Here is an 8,291-nt window from a genome sequence, read left to right as displayed (position 1 = left end):
TAGAACAAAACTGCTCACTGATACTTTTCCAGACATGCCATGCACCGAAATCTGGACACTGGTAAAAAGGATAATTCCTCTTATTAGAGATCAAATATCCAAAAATCCAGGGAATGACAAAACAATTTCTATCTGGGAGGATAGAGCAATGGGGGAAAACCCCTTAAATCAGCAACAAAATTTAAGAGGAATTCAGAGATGGATGGAGGAGCAAAGCTTTAACACTCTTTATTCTATTTCGGATTGGGATCAGAATAACTGGGTTAGATGGAAAAAGCTGGCTACACCACCAAGACTAAAAAGTAAGCGGGAAATTTTAAAAGCTCATCTGGCTAGGGCCGCGCCCATAAACAAAGAAGAGCAGGATGACTTTGTTTGGGACCCGAATGGAGGGGACTACACAGTGAAATCGGGGTACAACCTCCTCCAAAAACCTCTCAATCAAAATGAATGGAGTCTTTGGAAGGCAACTTGGAAATCAAAGAGTCTGCCCAAAATTAAAGTCTTCACTTGGACCCTTCTCAAAGGAAGAATTCTTACTTCTAAAAAAAAAAAAAAAGGAATACAAGGGCCCTCAAAATGTGTTATGTGTCAAAAGGAGGAAGAAACATTCCAACACCTCTTCATAAACTGTATGGTGGCGAGACAGTGTTGGAAATATGCAAAAAATCCTTTGGAAATAAACATAAATCCAACAATTCAGTTGACAACTCTTCATAAAAACTGGGATAAAGGCTATCCATATACGAAGAAAAAAAAGGCAACAATAAATAGGATATGGAAATGTCTCCATTCAATCCTATGTTGGAAAATTTGGTTAGCCCGAAACAAACCTAGGCAAGATCCAAGTTGTAGAGATAATAAGTGCAAATGGAATCTCAAAAATGGACTAGAACAATTTACAACAAGAAGAGAAAGACTGGTATAAGAAAGCAATGTTAAAAAACAAAGCAAAAGCAGAAGCTATAGCAAAAACTAAATAATTTCACACAAACAAGAAATGGAAATTAAGACTGGAGGATAAAGAATTTGTAGAATGGATAAAAGAACAGAAGAGACACATTCTTTTTTTGACGGAGGTGCAAAAAATAACCCAGGTAAAGTAGGGGTAGGCAGAGTTATACTAGATCCAAATGGAAACAAAATAATAACCTATGAATGGAGCCTTGGAGAAATGACAAACAACAAGGCTGAAGCATACAACCTTCTCCTAGGTATAAGGCTTTTAAACAAAAATGCAATCAAGGACCCTATAATAATAGGGGACTCGGCTATCATAATAGCCACTCTGGATGCCAAAAGTGACTTCAAAAGCTTAGCCATCAACAAAATCTACCAAAGGATCAGAACAAGTTTTGAAAGTCTGGGAAATATAACCATAAAGCATGTCCTAAGAAACCAAAATAAGGACGCTGATAGCCATGCTAACAAAGCAATTAACAGACCATTTGGGATTGTCAAAGAGAATAATGAAGTTTATGAAGAAAGTATACCATAACCCCCTCACCAAATATGAGGATCGAGAAAGTATACCACGATCCATGTGCACCTGCGAAGGCTCCCAGGCAACCTGAGACAGTATGGCAATCAACAACAACAGGTCTCTCCTCAACAAAGACCAATAAATTAGGAATAGAAACCATAAATCAATGAAGAAATGCCACAAAGAAAGAGTGAGGAGACAGATGAATAATCATCGCACAGGAACCGTTGGATCTCTGTGATCAACGGACGAGGACTAACTTCAGTAGTAGTGGAAGAGGAACTCGGAGAAGCCGTCGCAGTTGTTGATGGTGGCAGATCTACCACCATTGGGCGCTAACATTCTCTAGAGTTAGTCTAAGAGAAAAGGTGGAAACTTAAGTAGGAATGGTTTTTTGGGACAAGTTTAAGTGGTAAGCGGTTTCAGGAGGGAACCACCCGATTCCACTCACCGATGGACACGTAGCAACAGGGTGGTGTGAGAATACCGCTTTTTCGGGCGGGTATTCTCCGTGCATTTTTTCCACTCGAAATCCCTACCTACCGTTGGATCTATCGCGGGTGGATTGACGGTGGTGGAGTGACGCGCAAGTTGATTGATCGGCGAACGGAGGTGTCTGTCAGATCTGACGGAGGAAATTCTACAGTGGAGATTGAGCCTAATAAAGGCACACTTTGAAAATCACGCCAAGGCTTTGGATAAATGTTTATGGTTAAGTCCGCTTTACCCAAAGTTAAGTGCGGGTTTGGTTTCCACGCGAGGCTTAAGGAGTTCATTTCAAATTTTGGAAAGTTATCCCACAGCTCAGAACCACATTACCAACACTTTAAGTTTTTTAAGTTTTTAGATTCAGGGAGGTAAAAGTAGTTGTGGCGACTGCGCTCCCAATTTGCGCACTACTTTTGAACCTGCCCTCCTTTGATTGTACAAGGAACTAGCTTCCTTTTTTTTTTCTCTTTTTTTTTTTCGCAATATATAAAAAGTAATCGACTGTGTTTAAAAAAAAAGAAAAAAAAAGAAAAACAAACAAACAAACAAACAAACAAACAAACAAACAAACAAACATGTTTCTTCTATAATCAAGGATTTGGTTGGCCATTTTATCTGATAAAATGGTTGCCCAATCCATGATATAAGAGTTAATTGCTGCTTCCATTAAGGGCATGATTTCTATAGAAAACCTAGATGAATCAGAGACTCCAAAGAGTCTACATATCAAGGCACCAGCATAGCAATAAGAAGATGCTAAGGAGTCTATGGAGTACATACCTGAAGATTCATGCTTGTGTTTGTTTGGGAAATGCCTCCACTGCTTGATAGGGTCCGACTCCACATCATTCTCCTTGGCGAAAGCTTCTAAAAATGCCTTGTTGTAATGCTTTTAGGGGTCCGGAAAATGATACATCTTCTTGACATCTTCCGCCTTGAATGACCTGAACATCCTTCCATCGGCAGTAAAGAATGCTCTGTCAGTTATGTTGATACTTTCAATTACCCATCTAACCAAGTCATTGTAGGGTAACACTTTGGCATGGGCCACTATTATGTGGAGGAAGGAGCTGGCTAAATCATAAAGAGTATTTTCTGATTTATCAGTAGAACCAGCTGTTGCTCCTTCTTCTTCAATTTCGGTTGGGTCCTCGGCTTCATGTAAATTGTATATGCTCTCCCATGAAGCCTTTCCAAGACCGAGACAGGTAGTATCAGCTATCAACACCTGCTTTTCTGGTTCATCTTTTGCTATGACAGGTGCCTTTGTTTTCCGAGCTCTCTTAGAATTTTTTGCTAGACTGATGTTGTCAGATTCGCTCTGCAAAATGAAACAGAGGGACGTAACAGTGGAAAAACTTGTTCAAAGCTAATACAAAGCATACAATACTAACAATAGTTAAACGCAATGGTTGATACAAATTTTAATATATTAAGCTTACTGCTCTTTTAATGATTTCCCATAACTTCCAACGTGACACTTTAATGCCGTGATAACATGTCGCATCATGAATTTACAATGATCCTTTTAAAATGAGTATCGTGACTTCCCAATCGACGATTAGAAATAATCGCGTATCGCAGATCGGGAGGTACAAGAGTTATGATTTAAACGTTTCCTTTACATATTTGCGATTGTGATTGATGATGAGCTGGCATGGGGAGGCAGGATGGCTTTTAAAATTGATAAATCATTTGTTTTTCTCTTTATAATTGATTTATAACTTTAACCCGCAAATGCTCGTAATAGCTCTTATTTCACCTTTATCGAATAGTGCACTTTTCAATAATGAAATCGCATCGGAAGATTTCAAAGGGCTTTTGGTATGTGTTCTATGATTTCAGCGATGCGCGATTGCGATCGGCTTATCGCATCGGAGGATTTATGTGAACATTTGGAATGGCTCTTTGATAAGTAGCGATATGCGACTTCCGATGGTGTTATCGCATCGGCGAAAGTCAATGGAACCTCTTAAGTCTACCATTGAAACAAAGGATGTGTGCGATGCGACATATTCCTTTATGATAAGGTTTATGTTATAATTTTAAATCGGATCGGACCTTATCAAGAGGACTTTCATGGGTTGAATAGTTTTTTCAAATTGCGATTCTTATTTGACTTATCCTAAAAGAAAAAAGCCTATAAAAATTTATTTTCAAACGTTTTATTGATTTTATTTATTAAAGGGGACCCATTTCTTATTAAAGTTTTATATGAAAATTTTTGAAATGGGGAGGGTTGTTGTATAGCACAACAATTGGCGATTCACTGGGAGAAACAATTATCTATGAGAAAATAATGCAATATCTATAAATTTCTTAGTTTGGAAACAATTGAGGACAAAGAGAACCATCTAAGAATTGTTAAATAAAAATTAACTCTGAATAAAATAACAATTTTTTGTAATTTCTTTTACAATCCGTTTAAAAAAAATAAAAACATTTTGAGTTTCTTCAAGCCTTGATTGGTTGATAAAGATAAAGTAGGGGGTTTTTCCAACTTAGCTTTTAAATTTACTCTTTTGTCACAGGTAGTGCCTTTGCTGCCAACAAACATCTATAGTCTCGACAGGGTTACCTTTTGACCATAAATCATTCATTATCCCATCCATCTAAGAGTATAACTTTTGAAAGATAAATTCAAAAAGATATGTTTACATATATTTTTTGATTTTTCATTCTTTCAATTTTTTAAGATAAAAAGCCATTGTCCTGGTTTGGGAGCCAGCTGATGACAATGCCATTCACTAGTTGTAATTGAACTGAACAAGCTGGCTCGTAATGAGACCCCTTGTCTTATAATTATAAGCCATTACCCTGTTTTGATATGCAGTATTGGTAATGTTAGTTTAATTAGTTCCCTATGATCATAGTAAGCAGGCTCATGATGAGACCTCTTATCTTTTATATCAAACATATTTTAGAATTACACTTTGAAAAATCATAACTTAGTGGATGGGGTGAATGACCTTCTCCTTAAGATTTTATGGATGAAAATTTTAGAGTTGTAAATGCTAAGTTTGGAAAAGTCTTTACTTTTTACAAATAACCTCTCTCAATTTTATAAAACTTAGAACGATTTACAATATTTTCAAGGTTTTGGAGATTTTACAAATTTTAAAGGAGTTCTCAGAGTTTCATGTTTTATTTAGCTTTCCAAAACTGTAATCATTTCTTGAAAGGTTTCCACCTAGTGAAAGCAAGTATTTACAATATTCTCTTAAAGGGCTGTCCAATAGTAAAAGGCTAATGGGAGACTATTTACAACATTATTTTCTAAAATAAACAAACTTGCATAAAGAATATTTATAGGTAAGAAGGGGTTACCTCCTTAAGAAAAGGATTTCTTTAAGATAAGCCCATTGACATGAAGAGAATCTCTCTTTCCTAATAAATCTTTCAATATGAATGTTGATGAGCCTATCTTCTCAATGATTTGAAATGGTCCAAGTCACATCTTTTGAAACTTGGTATGTTTACCTTTATCTTCATGTGCCTTGTCCCATTTCAACACAAGATCACCAATTTGTAAAGTTTTTGGGCTGGTAGAACTTGCATCAAAAGAAGATTTAATGACTTGTTGATGTTTAGCATGGGTGATTTTGGCCTTCTCTCCTTCTTCCTCTAATTTGAGGATTTGATCAAATCTTAATTGAATAGAGGAAGAAGGATTTTCTTCAATAAATTGTACTAGGGCAAGAGATGGGAGTGCTAAGTTTGAAGGTATTATGGCTTCTTTCCCATATACTAAGTTAAAAGGAGAAGTACCTATTGAGGCCTTCTGAGTTATGCGATCTACCCATAATGCAAATATCAGATATTTATGCCAATTCTTTTGATTTTGATCAACAGTTCTTTTAATAATATCTATGAGATTCTTATTAGTTGATTTTGCCAAACCATTACCTTGAGGGTAGTAATTTATAGAATACTTTAATTTAAAACCTTTCTTAAGAGCAAATTCAAGTATGCTACTTCCAAAGAAATAAGATGCATTGTCAAAAATGAGGGCATTAGGTACACCAAATTTGGTAATGATGAATTGATCAATGAACTCAATGATTGCATTAGAATTGGCTACCTTTAATGGAATTGCTTCTACCCACTTTGTGAAGTAATACGTGGATGTAAGGATGTATCTGTGTTGCTTGGAAGAATGTGGAATAATCTCTCCTATGATATCAAGCCCCCATTGTTCAAATGGTTTCTCAATATTTACTGGTTGTAAAGGAAAGGCTGGTTTCCTTTGTCTCCCACTAGCAGTTTGGCATATCTTGCATTTCCTTGCATAGTCATGGGCATCTTTAAACAAAGTGGGCCAATAATATCCAACATGTATTATCTTGTGAGCTGTACTATCTCCTCCAAAATGTCCACCTGCTGGTCCATCATGTAATTCCTTCAAAACCTTTTGTGCTTTGTTTTTTTCAAGGCATATTAATAAAATTGAATCATAACTTCTTCTAAATAACACATCATCAATGATTTTGAAGTGTTTCATTTTCAATCTTAAATCACATTTGTTTTTGTAACTAAAATTAGGAGGAGCATATCCATTTTTCAAGTAAAAGACCAGATCGACATACTGAGATTCAGAATTCGTGATACTTATCTCATTCACTTGAAAAGTATTATCTGAATCTTCATGTTCTGGAATATTGGAAGTTCCTACTAATAACCTGCAAAAACATTTTCCTCTCACACTTTTTGTTGGTTTAATATCAATATCATACTCTTGTAAAGCTGTTACCTAGTTAGCTCTCTTCTCTCCTACTTCCTTTTGAACTAGCAATTTCCTCACTGTAGAGAATGGGACAATTACCTTTGTGTGTGTTTTTAGGAGGAATGGCCTAAAGTGTTTGATAGATTTAAACACAATGAAAGATTGTTTTTCAACTTCGGAATAGTTAAGTTTAGCACCTTGTAAATTAGAATTGAAGAAGGATATGGGTGCTTCTACTTGCTGATCATTGATTTGTGTTAAAACAACAGCATAGGATGTTTTAATGGCTAGAGTGTACAAAATAAAATGACTAGAAAAATTTGGAGTATTCAATGCATGAGAATTAATGATTACTTGTTTGATCATTTCAAAAGCCTCTTTTTCATTATGTCCCCATTTGAAAACTGATTTTTTCCTAATCATAGTTTGTGAAGGCAAGATTATATGAGAAAAATCTGGAACAATTTTTTTTACAAAATTTATCTATCCCAAAAATGATTACATTGACTTCTTTTTATGTGGCAAAGGAATGTCAGAAATCTCTTTAATCCTGTCAGGATCAATATATATGCCATCTTTGGATACAATAAATCCTAAGAGTTTGCCTTCATTAAGAGAAAAGAATGATTTCTTGGGATTTAGAGAAATCGCATACCTTTTACATCGTTCAAAGATCTGTTTCAAATCATGTAAATGATTGGCCCTTTTCTTGGAAAAGATAGTTATGTCATCTAGGTAGACAAAAACTGAACTATTAATCAAATCTTTGAAGGCTCTATCCATTGCTCGTTGGAAAGTAGCTCCAGCGTTTATCAAACCAAAAGGCATTTTCTGATAAGCATATGTTCCCCATTTAGTTCTGAATGTAGTTTTCATTCTGTCATCTAGATGTACCAGTATTTGATTATATCCTGAAAAACCATCAAGAAAGGACATTAACTCTCAACCAACTACTGATTGAAGTATCTGCTCCATTGTTGGTAATGGGAAATTATCTTTTTGACATGCCTTAATGAGATTTCTAAAATCAATGCAAACCCTAATATCACCATTCTTTTTCCTTACAGGTACCAAGTTTGAAACCCATTTAGAATGTCTATCGAGGAAAATTATCTTAGCTTTTAGAAGTTTATTCAACTCTGCTTTGATTTGACTTTCCAGATTTTGGTGAATTTTCCTTAACTTTTGTTGCACATGCTTCGCATCAGAAATCATTGTAATTGTGTGTTGAATGATAGAAGTATCATAAGTTCTCAGATCTCCATAATTCCAAGTAAAAACATTTTTGTATTTGTTTAATAATCTGATGAAAGAAAATATTTCTTCTAATGTAAGTTCAAGTCCTAGATTGACATTTTGTGGTTTGGCCTCAGTGCCAAGATTTACTAATTCAAACCTTAAAGTAGAACTTTGAAGTTTTGCATTAGTAACCTTTTTGAATCTATCTTTGATGTCATAGAGATCTTCTAGCTTGACCACAGATTTAGGAATAGAATTCTCATTTAGCCTTTGTTTTAGTTTAAGATCATGATCATTTTCATCAATAATCTGGTCATCATAAGATTTCTCAGAAGTTAAGAAATTTAAGATGTCTTC

The sequence above is a fragment of the Pinus tabuliformis genome, chromosome 9, assembly GCF_031772625.1.
Source record: "Pinus tabuliformis cultivar Carrire ecotype Pingquan chromosome 9, CPIR1, whole genome shotgun sequence".
NCBI classification, from domain to species: domain Eukaryota; kingdom Viridiplantae; phylum Streptophyta; class Pinopsida; order Pinales; family Pinaceae; genus Pinus; species Pinus tabuliformis.
Note: the sequence above shows the minus strand (reverse complement) of the source record.